The sequence below is a fragment of the Meriones unguiculatus genome, chromosome X (assembly GCF_030254825.1).
Source record: "Meriones unguiculatus strain TT.TT164.6M chromosome X, Bangor_MerUng_6.1, whole genome shotgun sequence".
Taxonomy (NCBI): Eukaryota; Metazoa; Chordata; class Mammalia; order Rodentia; family Muridae; genus Meriones; species Meriones unguiculatus.
Window position 1 is genome coordinate 61,398,212 of NC_083369.1, and position 21,021 is coordinate 61,419,232.

Below are 21,021 nucleotides of genomic sequence, written 5' to 3' on the forward strand. Positions count from 1 at the left end.
CTTATTACCACACGACTCTATGTGTGTGTGCAAATATGTGTGTGTGTGTGTATGTGTGTTTGTAACCTTTTATCTACATTAACAAAGCAGCAAGTTGTACTGTTTTTCCTCCTATAATTTTGGAGAATGAAGATAAACTAAGAAAAACTGTGGTATTTTTTTTATGGATAGACTTAAAACATTTGACCTTTAAAAAATCTATATCTACTATAATACTATTTAACATTACTTGTTTTATGAAAAGGACAAACAACAAGATGTTTTATTTCATTTTGAAAGATTATACAAGATTAAATTGCATTATAAATTATTTATTGAGTGACTGAAATAAAAATATTGATTCACCATCTGGGCATATGTTTACTGAAATGGATTTAGTTTTATCTAATCTTTATAGTTTTCTTAAAATAAGATTTTTTTCCCTGACCAAGCATTAACTAAAAATATGTAAAATTAGTACTAACTTGCCACAACCCCAAAGTTAACACACACGTACACACACACACACACACACATAGATACAGAGAGAGAGAGAGAGACAAGTTGGTTATGACCAGTCCATGGTACATAGAAAGTCTATGTAACAAAAACAAAAACCAAAGAAATAATTTACATATCATTTTATAAATAATTTCAAACAACTTCAACATAGCTAAAATTATTTTGATGGTATAACCCAGCTCACAGTAAATTTATTTCACAGTAGGTTTATTTCTTTATAATTTCTATAATACTTTCAACATGAACATCTTCTTAAAATAAAGATTTCAAAAGACCTTCAGGTTAAAAAATAATGGAAGAGATTCTTGATTTGATAAGCAAATAGGCCAAAAAAAAAAAAAAGATTTTTTTCTTCAGTCCTTTTCTAAGATTTCATTGGTTCAAGCTTTAACATTTTCATGAACACTTGTTGATTAATTTCAAAATACAGAAATAGAAAGCATTATATGTTGATTATACATGTAGAACAACCTGGCTTGTTTCATCCAGAAATCCACCACAGTTCCCAAGGCCAAGTGTCTAAGGTCATTTCATATCTCAAAAGATAAAACCAATGTCCTTGTATTGCTGCTTTAATTTCATTATTTTTATGTGCAAAGAAACTTTTCTAATTAATCTTTCTTACTGAGACAATTATACAATCACATTTATTAAAGCAAACCTGATAATCTGAGGAAAATTCTTGGAGCTTAGGTTGGAAGGACAGAACAGATTCTTAACAGATGATCTCTGATATTCACATGTATGCCATGGCTTACACACTATGGTACACATATGCCTATATTTGTATATATACATATTATACATGTTAAATGCAAGCATATACATACAATAATAATAAATAAAATGCAAAAAGTAGAAGGAAATTCTTTAAATAAAGAGAAATAATGTTAGTACTGAAATATATTATGTACTTTCTATTCAGATTCTTGTAGAAGTAAATTTATTTATTTATTACATTTTATTCACTTTGTATCCCCCCTATAGCGCCCTCTCTCTTCCCCTCCCAATCCCACCCTCTCTCTCTTTTTCCTATCCATGCCCCTCCCTCAGTCCACTGATAAGGGAGATCCTCCTCCAATTCTCTCTGATCTTAGTCTATCAGGTCTCATCAGGAGTGTTTGCATTATCTTCCTCTGTGGCCTGGTAAGGCTGCTCCCCCTCAGGGGAGGTGATCAAAGAGCAGGCCAATCAGTTCCTGTCAGAGACAGTCCCTGTCCCCATTACTATGGAACCCACTTGGACACTGAACTGCCCTTACACCTCTGTGTAAGGGTTCTAGGCCATCTCCATGAGTGGTCCTTAGCTGGAGTATCAATCTCAGAAAAGACCCCTGTGCCCAGATTTTTTGGTTCTGTTGCTCTCCTTGTGGATCTCCTGTCCTCTCCAGGTCTTACTATCTCCAACTTCTTTCATAAGATTCCCTGCTCTCTGCCCAAAGTTTGGCCATGAGTCTCAGCATCTGCCTTGATACCCTGCGGGGTAGAACCCTTCATAGGCTCTTTGTGGGAAGCTCCTGTCCTGTTCCCTGTTTTCTCCCCTCTTCTGATGTCCATCCTCTTTTCCTTTCAGGCTGGAGAGATGGCTCAGAGGTTAAGTTGAGTAATTTTTTTTCACAAGTGTCTTTCAATCTCTCACTCAGCATGCAAATATTAATGCACTATCATCAGAAAACAGGGACCTACTGAAAATGATCATCGATGCTCTTTTTTTATAGCAGCATCCAAGTTCTTTCAATTCTGTCTCCTCTCCATTCCTAGAAATCACTAAATTGCAATCTATTTCTGTAATTATATCATATTGACAACGTTAACAATGTTTATCTTTTGGACTAGCTTACATTCATCCTACTTCCCTAGTGAGTCATCCAAGTTAGAGTATCCATTAATCACCAGCTCTTTCTTTTGTTCTTAGTGTTTTGAATTAGTATGTGATATGTATATACCAGTATTTACTTAAGCATTATCAATTGATAGCTATCTAGGATGTTTCCAGATTTAGGTCACTATAAATAAGGCCAATATGAGCTTTCTCTTTTCCCTTTCCTCTCAGTTCTTCTCTCCCTACTCCCTTTCCTACTCCCTCTCTTTTTATTTAGAGAAGGGAAGACCTCCCATTTATATCAACCCACGTTGGCATGTCAAATATGACTAGACTATTCTCCCACTGAAGCTAGAGAAGGCAACCCAATTAAGGGAGAGGGATGCAAAGGCAGGCAACAGAATCAGAGGCAGCCCCAGCTCCTGCTGCTAGAAGTCCCACTTGATGACCAATCTGCACATCTCTTACATATGTGGGGTGGCAGAAGAAGAGGGTAGATCCATACCATGGATACTCTCTGGTTGGTGATCCTGTCTCTGTGAGCCCTTGTGGTCCCAGGTTAGTGTATTCTGTAGCTTTCCTTGTAGTGTCCTCAATCTCTCTGGCTCCTTCAATCCTTCCTACCCATCTTGCACAAGGTTTTTAAAGTTCTGCCTAATATTTGGCTATATCTGCATCTGTTTTCATCAGCTGCTGGGTGGAGCGTCTCAGATGACAGTTATGCTAGGCTCCTGTCTTCAAGCATAGCGGAGTATCAGTAGTAGTTTCAGGGATGAGCTCTCTCTCATAGCAGGGATCTGAAGTTGGGCAAGTCGTTGGTTGACCAGTCCCTCAATTTCTGCTCCCTCTTTTCCCTGCAAGTCTTATGGGCAGAAGAAATTGTGGATCAAAGCTTTGAGGGTGGAAATTGGTATTCCCATCCCTCGACTGGTAGCCTTGCTAGGTTCCATATCCCATATTTCTAAGAGTTTTAGCTAGGGTCACTCTCAGATTGGTAAGATGGCCATTTCTACCATGTTAATCTTATTGATTCATGATCATGGGAGAATTTACATCTTCTGACATCTTCTATTTCTTTCTTTAGAGACTTAAAGTTCTTGTCATACAGTTCTTTTACTTGCTTTGTTAGAGTTACACCAAGATATTTCATATTATTTGTGACTATTATGAAGTGTGTTGTTTCCCTAATTTCTTCTCCACCCTGTTCATCATTTATATACAGAAAAACTACTGATGTTTTGTTGTTGTTGTTTGTTTGTTTTTTTGTTTTGTTTTTTAGTTAATTTTGTATCCAGCCTCTTTGATGAAAGTGTTTATTAGCTGTAGGAGTTCCATGGTAGAATTTTTGGGTACACTTATCTATACAATCATATCATCTGCTACAAGCAACACCTTGGTTTCTTTTTTTTTTTTGTTCCAATTTTACCTCTTTGTTCTTCTTGTCTTATTGCGCTTCTTAAAACTTCAGACATTATATTGAATAGATATGGAGATTGTTTGCAGCATTTTCTTGTCTCTGATTTTAGTAGAATTGCTTTAAGTTTCTCTCCACTTAGTTTGCTGTTAGCATATATATATATATATATATATAACCATTATTGTATTTAGGTATGCACCTTGTATATCTGATGTTGCCAAGACACTTTGTTTTTTATATTAATTACAGTTTTTTGTTTTTTTTTTTACTTTGTATACCAGCTGTAGTCCCCTCTCTCATTCCCTCCCAATCCACCTTTCTTCCCTCATCTCCTCCCATTCACCTCTCCAAGTCCACTGATAGGGGAGGTCCTCTACCCTTTCCAACTGACCCTAACTTATCAGGTCTTATCCAGACTGGCTGCATTATCCTCTTCTGTGGTCTGGGAAGGCTGCTTCCCCCTCAGGATGGGGGGAGTCAAAGAGCCAGCCACTAAGTTCATGTCAGAGACAGTTCCTGTTCTCCTTACTAGGGAACCCACCTTGGATACTGAGCTGTCATGGGCTACATCTGAGCAGGGGTTCTAATCAGCAGTGTATCAAAGCAGATGCTGAAACTCTTAACCAAATTTTGGGCAGATTTCAGGGAATCTTATGACAGAAGGGGGAGATAGTGGGACTTGGAGAGGACAAGAGCTCCACAAGGAGAGCAACAGAACCAAAATTTCTGGGCACAGGGGATTTTTCTGAGACTGATATTCCAATGAATGATCATTCATGGATATAAGCTAGAAGCCCTGCTCAGATATAGCTCATGGCATCTCCAAGACTATTAACATGAAATGGTGTTGGATTTTGTCAAAGGCTTTTTCAGCATCTAATGAGATGATCAGGTGTGTGTGTGTGTGTGTGTGTGTGTGTTATGTTTCTTTCATTTTGTTTATACACTACATAAAATTGATGAATATTTGTATGCTCACCCATCCCTTCATCCCTGGAAGGAAGCCTTCATCCCTGGATGATGTTTTGATGTGTTCTTGAAATGGGTTTGTGAGTATTTTATTGAATATTTTTGCATCACTGTTCATAAGGGAGATTGGTCTGATATTCTCTTTCTTTGTTGAGTGTGGTTTAGGTTTCAGGGTAACTGTGCTGTAATAAAATGAGTTTTGCAATGTTTCTTCTGTTTTTATTTTGTGGAATATTTTGAAGAATATTGGTATTAGCTTTTCTTTGACAGTCTGGTAAAATTCTGCTCTAAAATCATCTGAACCTGGGCTTTTTGTTGGTTAGGAGAATTTTAATGACTGCATCTTTTGTCTTAGGGGTTATAAGTCTATTTAAATTGTTTATCTGATCTTGTTTTAACTTTTGTAAGTGGTATCTATTAAGAAAATCTTTCATTTCATTGACATTTTCCAATTTGCTGGAGTACAGGTTTTAAAGTAAAACCTAATAATTCTTTGGATTTCCTCAGTGTCTATTTTATATTCCCCTTTTCATTTCTGATTTTGTTGGTTTGAATATTCTCTCCCTGCCTTTTAGTAATTTAGTTAAGTGTTTATCTATCTTGTTGATTTTCTGAAAGAGCCAACCCTTAGTTTTGTTGATTTTTTATATTGCTCTATTTCTAAATTTATTGATTTCAGCCTTGAGTTTCTATTCCTCTTGCATGTGTATGCTTCTTTTTGTTCTAAAATTTTCACATGTGCTGATAAGTTGCTACTATTAGACCTCTCCACTTTCTTTTTAATTTTTTAAATTATTATCATTTATAACAATAAATTCAATTTGTGTCCTGATTGTATCCCCCTATGTATCTCCTCCCAATCTCACCTTCCCTCCCTTTATTCCCCTTATGCCCCTCCCCTGGTCTATTGATTGGTAAGGTCTTCCTCCCCTTCTATTTGACCTTAGCCTATCAGATCTCATCAAGACTAGTTGCATTGTTTTCCTCTGTGGCATGACAAAGCTGCACTGCCAAGGGAGAGGTGACCAGAAAGCCCGTAACTGAGTTCATGTCAGAGAAAGCACTGGCTCCCCTTATCAGGGAACCCACTTGGAGACTGAGTTTATGGGTTATATTTGAGCTAGGGTTTTAGGTCCTCACCATGTGTTCTCCATGATTGGGATATCAGTTTCTGCAGGTCGCATAGGGCTCAGGTTTTTTTTTAGGAGGTGCAGGGGAGGCTCTGTTGGTCTCATTTTGGAGCTCCTGTCCCTTCCAGGTATTTCTATCTCCCCTGTCTTTCATAAGATTCCCTGCATTCTACCTGTAATTTGGCTATGAGTCTCAACCTCTGCTTCTACACCTTGATCAGTAGAGATTTTCAGAGGCCATATCTGTTAGGCTCCTGTCCTGTTCCCTGTCTTTTTGTGCTTCCAATGACTATCACATTTGTCCTTCAGAACGAAGATTGAGCATCTTTGCTAGGGTCTTCCTAGTTTTTAGCTTCTTTAGGAGTAGAGATTTTAGTATGTTTGTTCCATATAATTTGGATAATATCCACTTATAAGTGAGTATATACCATTCGTGTCTTTCTGCTTCTGGGCTACCTCACTAAAGATGATCTTTTCTAATTACCACCATTGGACTACAAGTTTCATGATTTCCTTGCTTTTAAATAGCGGAATAGTATTCCATTGTGTAAATGTACCACAATTTCTGTATCCGTTCCTCCTCTAAGGGACATCTAGGTGGTTTCCAGCTTCTGTCTATTATGAATAGAGCTGCTGTGAACATGGTTGAGCAAATGTCCTTGTTGTATATTTGAGCATAGTTTGGATATATGCCTGGGAGTGGTATATATGGATCTTAAGGTAGCAATATTCACAATTTTGTGAGAACGTGCCAGATTGATTTCCAAAGTGGTTGTACAAGGTTTCATTTCCAGCAGCAGTGAAGGAAGGTTCCCATTTCTCCACATCCTCTCCAGCATGTGTTGTCACTTGAGGTTTTTTTTTTATCTTAGCCATTCTGATGTGTGTAAGGTGAAATCTCAGGGTCACTTTGATTTATATTTCCCTGATGACTAAGGACCTTTAACATTTTTTAGGTGTTCCTCTGCCATTCAATATTCCTTTATTAAAAATTCTCTGTTTAGCTTTGTACCCCATTTTTTAATTTAATTACCCTTTTTGTTGGTGTTTAACTTCTTCAGTTCTTTTTATATTCTGGAGATTAACCCTCTGTCAGATACAAGGTTTGTGAAGATCCTTTCCCAATTTGTAGGCTGATGTTTTGTTCTCATGACAGTGTCCTTTGCTTTACAGAAACTTTTCAGTTTCATGAGGTCCCATTTATTGATTGTTGATCTTAGAGCCTGTGCTGTTGGTGTTCTGTTCAGGAAGTTGTCTCCTGTGCCAATGAGGTCAAGGCTCTTTCCCACTTCTTCTTATAACAATTTTAGTATGTCTGGCTTTATGTTGAAGTCTTTGATCCACTTAGACTTTAGTTTTGTGTAGGGTGAAAATATGGATCTATGTTCACTTTTCTACATGTAGATACCCAATTAGACCAGCATCATTTGTTGAATATGCTTTCTTTATTCCATTGTATTGTTTTAACTTCTTTGTCAAAAAATCAAGTATCTGTAGGTGTGTAGGTTTATTTCTGGATATTCTCTCGATTTCATTGACTCACCATTCTGTTTCTATGCCAATACCATGCTGTTTTTATTCCTGTTGGTGTATAGTACAGCTTGAGATCAGGGATGGAGATATCTCCAGAAGATCTGTTATTGTACAGGGTTGTTTTAGCAATTTTGCTTTTTTCCATATGAAATTGAGAATTGTTCTTTCAAGTTCTGTAAAGAATTGTGTTGGTATTTTGATGGGAATTACACTGAATCTGTAGATTACTTTTGGTAGGATGGCCCTTTTTACTATGTTAATCCTACTGATTCATGAGCATGGGAGATCTTTCCATCTTCTGATATCTTCTTCAATTTCTTTCTTCAGAGACTTAAAGTTTTTTTTTTTCATACAGGTCTTTCACATGCTTGGTTAGAGTCACACCAAGGTAGTTTATGTTATTTGTGGCCTTTGTAAAGGGTGTTGTTTCCCCAATTTCTTTCTCAGCCCTTTGTCTTTTGTATACAGGAGGGCTACTGATTTTTTTTTTTTTTTAGTTCATTTTGTATCCAACCACTTTGTTGAAGATGTTTATCAGTCTTCTCTGGTAGAATTTATAGAGTCACTCAAGTATACTATCATATCTTCTGTGATTAGTGATACTTTGACTTCTTCCTGTGTCCATTCCTCCGCTGAGGGATATTTGGGTTGTTTCCAAAATCTACACAACAGAACTACACTTAGCCAAACTAGCTATATTGCAGAGAGAAACTTTCCAAATCAGATAAATCAGAAATGAAAAGGTGGACATAGCAGCAGACACTGAGGAAAGCCAAAGAGTCCTTAGGTCTTACTACAAAAGCCTAAATGCCACAAATTTGAAAATCTAAATAAAGTGGACAATTTTCTTGATAGATTCCATTTACCACAAATCAAGATCAGGTAAATAGGTTGAATAGTCCTATATTCCCCAAGGAAATAGAAGCAGTCCTCAAAGTCTCCTTTCCAAAAAAAAAGCCCAGGGTCAGAAGGTTTCAGTGCAGATTTCCACCAGACCTTCAAAGAAAAGTTAACTTCTATTCTTTTCACACTATTCCTCAACAGAAACAGAAAGAACATTATTAAACTCATTCTATGAAGACACAGTCACCTTGATACCTAAACCACACAAAGACCCAATGAAAAAGAGATCTTCAGACCTATCTTTCTTATGAACATTGATGCAAAAATACTCTATAAAATACTTGCAAAACGAATCCAAGAACTCTCTAAATATACCATCCACCATAACCAAATAGGCTTCATCCCAGGCATGTTTGGTAGTTCAATATATGGAAACTCATCAACGCAATCCACCATATAAACAAACTGATGTTGATTATCTTCAATTTCACACAATCATCTCCTTAGATGCTGAAAAAACATTTGACAAAATCCAACACCCATTCATGTTTAAAGTCTTGGAGAGATCAGGGACACAAGGCACATATCTAACCATAGTAAAGACAATATACAGCAAGCCTATAGCCAACATCAAACTAAATGGAGAGAAAATCAAATCAATCCCACTAAAATCTATCATATAGACTTTTGAAGTACAACTTAATGAATTTCCTCAGTGTCTGTTGTTATGCCTCTTTTACATTTCTGATTTTGCCAATTTAGATAGTGTCCCTCTGCCTTTTAGTTAGTTTGGCTATGGGTTTGTCTATCTTGTTGATATTCTCAAAGAGCCAATTCTTGGTTTTGTTGATTTTTTGTATTGTTCTCTTTTTTACTAAATTTATTGATTTTAATTCTGAGTTTCATTATTTCTTGCCATCTAATCGTCTTGCATAGTAGGATAGTAGGACAGCTTGGCTTTTGTGGTGCCATATTGCCCTAGTTATTGTTGATTGTGTTCTTATATAGACCTTTAGCCATGTGTTTATCCCTGGTGCTGGAAGGCCTCCAGGAATGCAGGCAGAATTGATGACCAGAAAAGGGAGCATAGGGGAACATGCACACTTTACCACTGTTGGATGTACTTCTCAGGGACTTGGCAGGCAACAGGTTGGCAGGGAGGTGTCTCAGCTGCTTGTTACTGGTGCCAGCAGACTTCCTGAAATGCAGACAGAGCTGTGGGCTAGGGAGATAGGACACACAGAAGACAGGGTTCAGTTCATTGCTGGTGGACTTGCTCAAAGATGCTCAGCAGGCAGGGTAATTGGAGGGTGCAGGGAAGAGTCTTAACTAGTTGTCCTGGGTTCCAGAATGTCTCCAGGAATGCAGGAAGAGCTGTGGGTCATGAGATGGGACACACAGAAAACATGTTGCAAATCATTGTTACTTGGCTTGTGGCTGGGGAATTCAGAATACTGCTTTTCATGAGAATGCTTTTAGATATATGCTCAAGTGTATCTTTGTGAGTCATATAGTTTATATTCTTTGAAAATTTTATAGATGCATACACTGAAATATGATCCTATCTATACCCCACCATTCTCTAACTGCCTATGGCTCATTCAACATGGTCTTCTAGATCTAGTTTTTTTTTTTTGTTTGTTTCCTTTAATTTTGATAATATACTAAGTCCAGTTAGTGCTTCTCTTGGGTGTTGAGGCCCTTTAGTGAAGCATAAGTAACCTATAAATGGTTACACCTTCAAAGAAGAGTGGTTTTCCCTTCCCCAGCACCTGTCAACTTAAAACAGTTCTTCAGTGTATGTTAGGGCTTGGAAATCATCTCTCTCACCTATGCCAGTGTTTTATCTGGCTTGAATTTTTGTAAGTCTTGTGCAGGCATGACTTTATGAATAGAATAGCTATGTCCTATCCACAACATAAAATTTTACAGCACTCCTCTCCATCATCTGGTTCTTCTATTTTTTTCTATTCCTTCTTCCACCATGTTCTCTGATCCTTGGCATTGGTGGTAAGATTAATATAGATGCCCCATTTGAGCCCAAGAAGTTAGTTTCTTATTTGAAATATTTTCATCAATTTTGCATTTATACATTGACTGCTGCCAATTAAAAACAAATAAAAGAAAATTAAAAGAAAAGAAATGAAACTTCTGTGGGCAAAATTGAGAACAGCCCACATCTATAAATATTTAGAAGGCAAATTTACAGCATGGCTCTTTAGTAAAATAATAATAGGTTGTGGCCTATGACTTCCCCATACTTGTGAGCAGTTTTGAGCAATGCTACAGTACCAAGCATGAAATTTCCTCCTGTAAAACAGACTTAAAATCTAATTAAAAAGAGATTTGGGCTTGGTGGCTCATGTATATAATCCCAGAACTCAGGGAGGCAGAGATACCCAGATCACTGTGAGTTTGAGGCGAGCCTGGTCTACAAAGTGAGTCGATGACAGTCAAGGCTACACAGAGAAACCCTGTCTTAGAAAAACCAAACCAATGAACCAACCAAATAAACAAACAAAAATAAAGTGAATTGGTTATTCTCGTAATAGTTATGTCACTATTTTACCAGTAGGTATATGTTTCCTGCCAGGTTGGTATTTTAGCATGCAGGGTTTATAGCTGGATAAGAGTGTTGATGTGTTTTCTTCCACACTAGACTGCATGATTTCTGCTACTATGCAAGATAACTAGGAGCAATAACAATTCCTGGTCAGTTTTATTATGTCTTACATAACTAGTGTGTGGTGTCTCTAGGAATATTCTCTTACCATTTATCCTTGGTGGATAACAAGAACAATGGCAATAGCTTATGTTGTTCAGAGATCTTTGGGACCTCTCTAACCAATGACTATTAAGGAAGCATTCATCTTTCATTCTATTGCTGTGACAAATACCATGATCAAATATAACTTAGAGGAAGAAGGAATTTATTTCATTTTCACTTCTAGGTCACAGTTCATTGTTGAGGGAATTCAGAGCAAGTATTTGAAGCAGAAACCACATAGGAATGCTGTGTACTGCTTTGCTCTCCAGCCCATTACTTACTTTCTGACCTCAGTCCGTGTTCAAAATAGAACACACATTTCAAAGCTAATATCTAAAAAATGTGAAAAAAAAAAAAACTGTAACATTTATCTTTCTGGATCTGAGCTGCCTTCCTTAGTCAGAATAGTTATTTCCAACTCCATTTATTTTCCTTCCTGGATTCATTATTCTTTTTTTAATTTAATTTAATTTTATTAATTACACTTTATTCAATTTGTATCCCCCCATAAGCCCCACTCTCTTCCCCTCCCAGGATTCCTTATTCTTAATAGCTAAATAATATTGAATTCTGTAAATGTTCCTTTTTTTCATTGACCATTCATCAGTTGATGGACATCAAGACCATTTCCATTCCCTATATATTGTAAATACAAAAGCAATACACTTGAGTGATAGGATATAAATGTAGCAACATGTAGTCCTTTGTGTGTATGTACAAGAGTTGTCCCCTGGATGATTTTTTTTTTCTGTCAACACAACATAAGCTATAGTTATTTGGGAATAGGCACTTCAACTGAAAAAAAAAATGGTTATCCAAATTGCCTTAGGCAATTCTATAGGACATTTTCTTTTTATTTTTTATACATTTTTTAAATTTTATTTTATTAATTACACTTTATTCATTTTGTATCCCCCCATAAGGCCCTCCCTCCTCCCTTCCCAGTCCCACCCTCCCTCCCGTTTCTGCATGCATGCCACTCCCCAAGTCCACTGATAGGGGAGGTTCTCCTCTCCTTTCTGATCTTAGTCTATCAGTTCACATCAAAAGTGGCTGCATTGTCCTCTACTGTGGCCTGGTAAGGCTGCTCCCCCCATAGGGGGAGGTGATCAAAGAGCAGGCCAATCAGATTATGTCAGAGGCAGTCCCTCTTCCCATTACTATGTAACCCACTTGGACACTGAACTGCCATGGGCTACATCTGTGCAGGGGTTCTAGGTTATCTCCATGAATAGTCCTTGGTTGGAGTATGAGTCTCTGGAAAGTTCCCTGTGTTCAAATTTTCTTGTTCTGTTGCTCTCCCTGTGGAGACCCTGTCCTCTCCAGCTCTTACTATTTCCCACTTCTTACATAAAATTCCATTCACTCTGCCCAACAGTTGACCATCAGGCTCAGCATCTGCTTTTATAGTCTGTAGGGCAGAGGCTTTCAGGGGCCCTATGTGGTAGGTTCCTAGTTTGTTTCCTGTTTTCTTCTTCTGGCTTTCAGAAGCCCTCTGTAGAAGGTTCCTAGATTGTTTCCTGTTTTCTTCTTCTTCTGATGTCCAAAAAAACTAAGCAAGAGAGAGGACCCTAACTAAAACGGTCAATCCCCATCCTGAAAGGCAAAGAGGAAGGACATTTTCTTCATTATTAATTGATGTGGAAGGGCCCAGCCCACGATGGGTAGTGCCACTCTTGGTCAGGTTAACCCAGGGTTAACAATGTAAACTGAGCAAGCTAGTCAACAATATCCCTCTATAGCTCCTGCTTCAGTTCCTGCCTCCAGTTTCCTGTCTCGTGTTGCTGCTTTGACTTCCCTAAAAGACTCTAACTAGCAGTGTTTTCAAAGCAAAGACTCTTGACCAGAGCTTTGGCAGAGTACAGGGAATCATAAGAAAGAAGGGGAGTTAGTCTGATGGGGAAAGGATAAGAGCTACATAAGGACCAAATATATCTGGGCACAGGGTCTTTTCTGAGACTGACATTCAACCAAGGACCATGTATGGATATAACCTAGAACCTCTGCTCAGATGTAGCCTGTGGTAGCTCAGTAACCAATTGGTTTCCCAAAGTGAGGGGAACAGGGACTATTTCTAACAGGAACTCAATGACCGGCTCTTTGGTCTCCCCACCCCCAAAGGGAGGAGCAGTCCTGTTAGGCCACAGAGGAGGGCTTTGCAGCCAGTCCTGAAGATACCTGATAAAACAGGATCAGATGAATGGGGAGGAGGTCCCCCCTATCAGTGGACTTGGAAAGGGGCACGGTGGAGATGAGGGAGGGAGGGAGGGATTGGGAGGGAATGAGGGATTGGGACACAGCTGGGATACAGAGTTAATAAAATGTAACTGATAAAAAAATAAAAAATAAAAAATAAAAAAAAAAGAAATTGAGAATTCTAAGATAAAATGAACCCTTGTCTCCTCAGGTTGTTTTTGAGCATGGTGTTTTATCATAGCAATAAAAACTAAGACAAGTGAGATAATTGGAGCATGTAGTAGATATACCTCTAGCTTTCTGATATATCTCCATAGTGATTTTAATAGCTACATCAATTACAGATACATCAATTTACAGTCTTGTCAGAAGTGATTATGTGTTGTTCTTTCCCCACATCTGTACTGGCATTTGTTATTTGGTTGTTGTGTTGTTGTTGTTGTCATTGTCATATTTTTTTAAATCTTAGTCATTTTTTTGGGAGTAATATGAAATCCTAAACTAGCTTTAATTTTCATTTCCTAGATAACTAAAATTATTAAACAATTAATTTTTTTTCTCTGTCATTTTAATTTGTTCTTCTAAAAACTGTTTAGCTTCATGCCCCATTTTTAATTGATTTGTTTGTTTGCTTATGTTTTTTTTGTGTGTGTGTGATTGTATCTTTCGAATATTCTGATTCTAACCCTATGTCAGGTGTATAGTAGGTAAAGATATTTTTCCCATTTTGTAGGCTGCCTCTTCACTTGAATCTTTTTTTAAACTGTAAGCACATAGTGCTATAATCCTTCCTTTTAAGGTGCCTTAATTGTATCCCTAGACTTGGTTTTGTGTTCATTTTCATTCAATTTTAAGATTTTATCTTTATTTTCTTCTAGGTTTTTTTCAGTGACTTAGTATCATTCAGTTGTTTGTTAGTTGGTCTTCAAGAATTCTTGAAGAATTCTTTCTTCAAGAATACTTTCTCTAGTTTCTAATGCTGGTTACATCCAGCTTTATTTCATTATGATCAGATAGAATACAGGCTATGATTTCATTTTTTCTTTATTTTTGAGACTTTCTTTATGCTCTAATATGTAGACCACATTTTCCCTTTATTTTTCAAAGTTTGTTCATGTATTCTATACAAAATAATCAGATATCTGACCTATAAGTAGTGGGAAAAAATAAGGAAAAGTGTAATTGCTCCATATTTCTAGAAGAAGGATTCAAAAACTATGATTTTATTTATCTTAAGTTTGTAGATAATGTTCTTCCTTATGACATTTTCATAAATATACATCATTTTACCTTGCTCATATTTCCTCTCTGACTGACCTAGCCCTTCTGGTTTCATTCTACTGATTCCTTTTTCTTAACTAAAAAGTAACTCCACTGCCTTCAGTTTCATGATAATCTGATACAGGATGATGGTGATGGTGGCAAATAGTCTCTAAGAAACAATTTGTATTTTATTGGTGGTAGGAATATTAGTTATCATCACAAAAAAGTGACTTATGGCATATTTTATTTTGGCTTACATTTCCAGGAGGATTAAGGGTTCTTCTCAGTGGGGAGAGACTGCAGCAAGCAAACAGATAAGATATCAGGGGCAGGGAATTGAGAAATCTCATATTTACCACGTGAAACAAACAAAGAGCAAGCTGCAGGTAAGATAGGGATATATTCTTTCAAAGCTTACTCCCACAACTGCTGTAGTAATTCTCCATTAAAGCTGCACCTCCTAAGCATCCTCAAAAAGCACCAATGATTTGCATTTTTCTACATGTAAATACCCAGTTAGACCACTAAAGCAGGGATTAAAAATGCATGCAAATCGCTTAAGACCAGAGATCACACACAAAATGGTGGTTCCACTTCAGGGCTGCATTTCAGCCTCTTCCTCCATAAGACAAATGACAATATCAGCTTTTTTAATCAGCCAACTAGGTTGAGAAAACTATCCTGAGAGAAAGCCACCCCAGCCACACAAACATCCTTACTTAAAAACAACAACAGAAACCTGATAAACTCAATTGTAATCATCGACATTTCAAGCGTGGTTTTTGTATGCTTAGGTGTCTCATTAGCTGAGCATGTATTGATCCACTTAATCTTTATATAGTTGTAATTCTGCTTTGTCAGCTGAGTCCACTTTAGACCAAATGAGTGGAGATACTTGTGCCAATCACCATTTTGTATGTGATGGAGCCAGAGTGCAAGCCCAGCTTATAGAATCACTCTTAACACATTTCATTCATAGATCCTAAACAGGACAATAGCCATATTGACTCTTTAAAGACATGACAGAAGAAAATATATAGAACCCTAGAATGTTATAGGAAGGAGTCACAAGAGAAAAGGGTCACAAACATTTAAGAGTAATTATAAAAAGGTTTGTCCCAAACAAAAGACACTATGAATGTGTATTTGAAATCACCAACTTCATAAAAACCCATAAAATTACTTGATGTAATCAATCCAAGCTTACATAAGAATTTTGCTTCTGAAAACAAGTTATGTTTTTTTTTTTTTAATTGTAATGTATTCAAAATTGATTGTTGCATCTCCCTCTGCTCTCTGGTGTAAAGCAGTGGTTCTCAACCTATGGTAGTGACCTCACTGGGGTTCAAACAACCCTTTCAAAGAGATTAACTAAGACCATCAGAAAACATAGATATATACATTATGATTAATAATAGTATCAAAATAATTTCGTAGCAAGGGTCACCACAATTTAAGGAGCTGTATTAAACCATTGCAACATTAGGAAGCTTGAGAATCACTGGTATATGGCATCAGCTTTATCCAGTACTTTACTATTTATCTGTATTTATCATGATTCTTATCCATAAGATCACAAAACTTACACTTTTCTTATGCATTGTTCTGCAACTTAAACACTATATTATCAATAAACCTTTAATAAATGTTTAAATTTGCACACACACACACACAAAAACTACCAACTAGTTTTCAAATACTCAAGACTTTTTTTTTATGCAAACTACAGCAGTTGCTAAACAGGAGAGTTTTCCATTGTCTCTCTGGGGATCAGAGTTCATTAAGAGGAGTCTACAAAATATGTCATTTCCTTAATGGCATTAGACTCATGAGATTCCACTTAAAGACTTCTCAGAGACAAGTACAATGTGGTCAAACTATGAAATATGGAAAAATGTATTTTCTTTTACCTAATGATCTTTTTAGCCAAAAGGAATCTCTATCACTTGAACATCTGTTTCTCTGAAGGGACCTAATGAAGATTATTGCTATAAATCTTGGAAAATTGCTTCAATATTAGACTCTGCTTGCCATGACATTGTATGGATACTCTACTCAAATTACAGGAAATTTAAGATGAATAGCCTTTTCAATAATTATATAGCAACAAATAATGTGTAACTACACATTGCTAACTACACAGTGCTTGTAAAAAAAGAATAATGATTTCATATTTTCATTTTCTTTTACTAGTAATAGTACATCAGAAAAACAGCAAGTTACTAAGACAAAATGCCCTAGTGACTACATGTTTATTTACTAATAACAAGATAGATGTTTTTATAGCTTAAATAATATTTGATACATAACATAGTATTTTCATTATTTTTATTATATATTATGTAAAGCAAACATCCTATTAAAAATCAAATACCTTTAAGGTTGTTATTATTGTTAGTTTGGTTATTATAGCTTTTTTAACATTCTATAATATTAAAAAGTTATTTTCTTATGTAAATTAAACATGTAAAATTATCATTTCTCTCTTATTTCCAGATCTGTGCTTTGAAAATTTTAAAGGACGTCATTTATAATACAAGGGAAATTGTCACCAGAATTTTCATATCATATCATATCACTAGTTCTAAGAATTTTTGATAAGTTTTCCTCCTTTTCATTTAAAGTAAATATTATAATACCAGAAGATATGTAAAACTTGTCTGATTTGTTTTTATTGCAATGATTTTTATCATATAACATATTTGGATCATATTTCCCTTCCTTTAACTTTTCCCAGCTCCTCCTCAGCTTCCTACCCACAAACTTTATGTTCTTTATCTCTTTTTATTTATAACAAATAAAATACAAAATTAAAAATCAAAACCATAAACATATAAGTAAAAAATTGCCAATACAAAACAGAAATAAATGAAAAGCTTCCTCACACAAACACAGAATGAAATTAACTTTGAGTTGGCCAATGACTCCTGTGCATGAGGCCTGCCATAAGATGGTTGCTAGATCATTTAAGACTCTATTGGAGAAAACTAGTTTTCTCTTTGCCAGCAATTGTTAATAGCTCCTTAGGGCTGGAACATTACTTTCTCAGTCCTGGGGCTCCATCTGGCATGAACAATTGCAGATCTTGTGTGTTCTGCCACAATCTCTTTAAGTTCATATATACATCTGTCTAGTTGAGCCTGGAAGACTCTTTCCATGAAGTCAGTCATATCTCTGGTTCTTATACTCTTTCTGTATCCTCTTCTGCACAGAGCTCTGAGCCCCAGGGAAAGGTCCCATTTAGGACTGAGAGATCAAAAGTCTGCACATTGTCCACTTGAGGGTCTCTGTATTAATTCCCATCTTTTATTAAAAGAGATTTCTCTGATTAGGGTTGAAGAAGACACTGATCTTTGGGTATAGTAATATATCATTATGAGTTGATTTATTGCTATTCCTTTATATTCCTTATTATTTTTCCTTTAGTAGAACAATAGTACTAGATTTTCCTGTAGGTCTGTGACTGATCTAGTTTCAGGTTCTTGGTCACTTTAGTGGAATCAGGTACAGGTTCTATGTCATAGAGTGGGCATTAAATCCAGTCGAAAAGGTGATTTGTTATCCCATAACATTTGTGCCACGATTGCATCAGTGGGTATATATTATAAGCATGTCATTATTATAACTCACAAAGTTCATAACTGGGTGAGATTGATGTTACCCTTCCCTTAAATAAATGCCTGTGATAATCAATGAGCAAAAATATAGTTTAATTTTATTCATAGTTATTTACATTCCAGAACATTATTATACAGACCTTTTGCTTTCCTTGTAAATTTTGTTGTGTGGGCAGAGGCCATCATGTCATATTACAAAAAAACATAGGACATAACAAAGAAAGAGATTGGGGAAACCCCACATATATCTTCATGAGCAGGTACTAAAATCTCAAACTAATCCCTACTTCTTAAATGTTCTTTCACCTTTCAACATCATAAAGGTAGAAGCAAACACTCAATAATCAAACATTGGGAGACAATTAAAATCCAAGCTACAACAACTCTATAAACTAATTTTACTTACCAAGAATTACAAGGTATGTTACACATCCAAAATCTGAACTATGCCCATTTTATATTATTTGAAAGTCTGTAATATCCTCCATTTTCACCATTAAACTCTAGAGAATCAGCAAAGACATATGTCATTAACAATCTGATTTTACCAAAGTCAATGCATTGTTTTTACAGCCTTATTTTAAATACTGGTTTATATTAGGTAGATGAATAGTTAGTACACTGGACTAGGATTTTATGTCATACTATTGACATTTGGTATCTTAAAGGTTAATTGGCAAAAGGACTCTCTTGTGCTGTTGAATGACATTACCTACCCCCACCAGTTAAATCTTTCAAACACCCCCCATCAAGTATCACAACCCCAAATGCTTCAAGGTTTTGACAAATGTCCCCTGGGGGAGCAAAGCTTATGCTAGCACCATGTTTTGTGTATAATCTATGAAATAATTAATGCACATTCAAAATAACGTTCTTATCAATCTTGCAGTATAGTCGAACATTTTTATATACCATCGCCTAATTGCCAACTGAAACTGTTCCAGAAGAAAACTTACTATAAGGAATTCTGCACTTCCCCTCAGTTACTGTGGAGAATACAAAGGAGATACCTAAGTCTTATAAAAGTGTATGCCCAGGAGTAGTTGGCTAAAGCAATATGTACTCCTTGTCTTTGTGTGTGTGTATGTCTGTGTGTCTGTGTCTGTGTGTGTGGTGTGTGCATGTGTTCATGTGTTTGTATGCTTCATGTTTTTTTTTTTCTGTTTGTTTAATGTTCTACTATGGTTTTTTTTTTGTTTGTTTGTTTGACTTTCGGGGTTTTGTTTGATGAGGGAAAAAGAGAACATAAAGTTGCATAGGTAAAGAAGTAGGGAGGATCTGGGAGGTGTTGGGAAAGTAGAAAAATGTGATCAAATTATTGTCCATATAGTTTTCTCCTTATGTGCATGTGTTTAGAGCTTATCAGTTGGGACTTGATTGCCTATAATGGCTCATCTCTGGTGAAAACTGATTCTATCTTCTTCAGCATTGATTCTCTGTAAGTATTCATCTATGGGAGAGTTTTCTTTGTTAGTTTGTTGGTTTTGTTTTGCTTGTTTATTTTAAATAAAGAGTCTTTAAAGTCTTCTTTAGGTCAACTAGCAGATAACAGAGGAGAGTGTGTGTTTGTGTGTGTGTGTGTGAATTAAATAATTTTTTCAAACAAGCTGAATAATTAATGTATTATTGCACAAAAATTCAATGAGAAAATAGAGCAGATATGGTTAGACCTCTTCCTTGAATGGCTGGTAGAATCCTGAGCACAAAGCAAGCCTCAGCAGATACAAGAATATTGAGATAACACCTTGTATATTATCAGACCACCATGGATTAAACTGGACTTCAACAACAAGAAAAATAACAGAAAGTCTACAACTCATGGAAACTGAACCACTCTCTACTCCATGGCCATAAATAGGTCAGGGAAGAAGTAAAGAAAAAGTTAAAGACTGTCTAGAATTCAGCGAAGATACAACATACCCAAACATATGGGACACAACAAAATGAGTGCTAAGAGGAAAAATCATAGCACTAAGTGCCTTCAGAAAGAAATTGGAGATATTTTATACTAGCAATTTAAAAGTATGCTTGAAAACTCTGAAAGAAAAAGAAGAAAATGCACCCAAAAGGGTTCAATGGCAATAATCAAACTCAGGGCTAAGATTAAGAGAACAATACAATGAATGAACAAAACCAATAGCTGGTTCCTTGCAAAAATCAACAAGGTAGACAAACCCTTAGCCAAACTGACCAAAAGGTAGGGGAAGAGTATCCAAATTAATAAAATCAGGAATGAAAGGTGGGCATGACAACACAACAGACACTAAGGAAATCCAAGGAAATATTAGGACTTCAAAACCTGCACTCCACAAAATCGGAAAATCTAAATGGAATGGACAATTTTCTTGATAGATACCACTTTCTAATGTTAAATCAAGATCAGGTAAATAATTTAAAAAGACGTATAACATATAACCCCTAGGGAAATTGAAGCAATCATTAAAAGTCTTGCAACAGCCAATGATCTTAACCATTGTTCCAGCCCTGTAGATTTTACTTTCAGGTTTTTATCTATTTATTTTTATCTGACTCTGTGAATATATGCCACATGTGTGAAAGTATACTCGGTGTCTAGAGTAGGATGCCAGGTTTCCTAGAGCTACAGTTACAGGCAGCTGTGACCTGTATAACATGGCTACTAAGAAGTGAACTCAGATTCTCTAGAACCCGATTTTAAGGATTTTAATTGTAAGGATAGTTAACCACTGAGCTATCTATCTCTCCAACCCAAAATTGAACTTTTAAAAGGGCATCTGAAAATTTGTGGTGCTAAGGCTAAGGAACAAAGGGATTTTCCTTTAGTGTCTATAGTTTTTGCTGGATTCCTTCTTCTCATTGTACTTGACATAGCCTAAGGATTTTTAACTACCATGAAATGGCCTTATAAATGGTTTAATAAATTCAGTGTTAATGTCTTAAAGGTAAACTATCATATTTAAGTGAATAAGCATAATTTTCAAATAC

The 21,021-nt window shown here is 36.2% G+C and overlaps 1 protein-coding gene across 1 annotated transcript in view; it reads left to right on the forward strand.

Annotated features, from left to right (window-relative positions):
• The window catches only part of Il1rapl2 (interleukin 1 receptor accessory protein like 2), a 768,417-nt gene that overhangs the window by 640,705 nt on the left and 106,691 nt on the right, over window positions 1-21,021 (forward strand). The gene's annotated exons all lie outside the window — the stretch shown is intronic.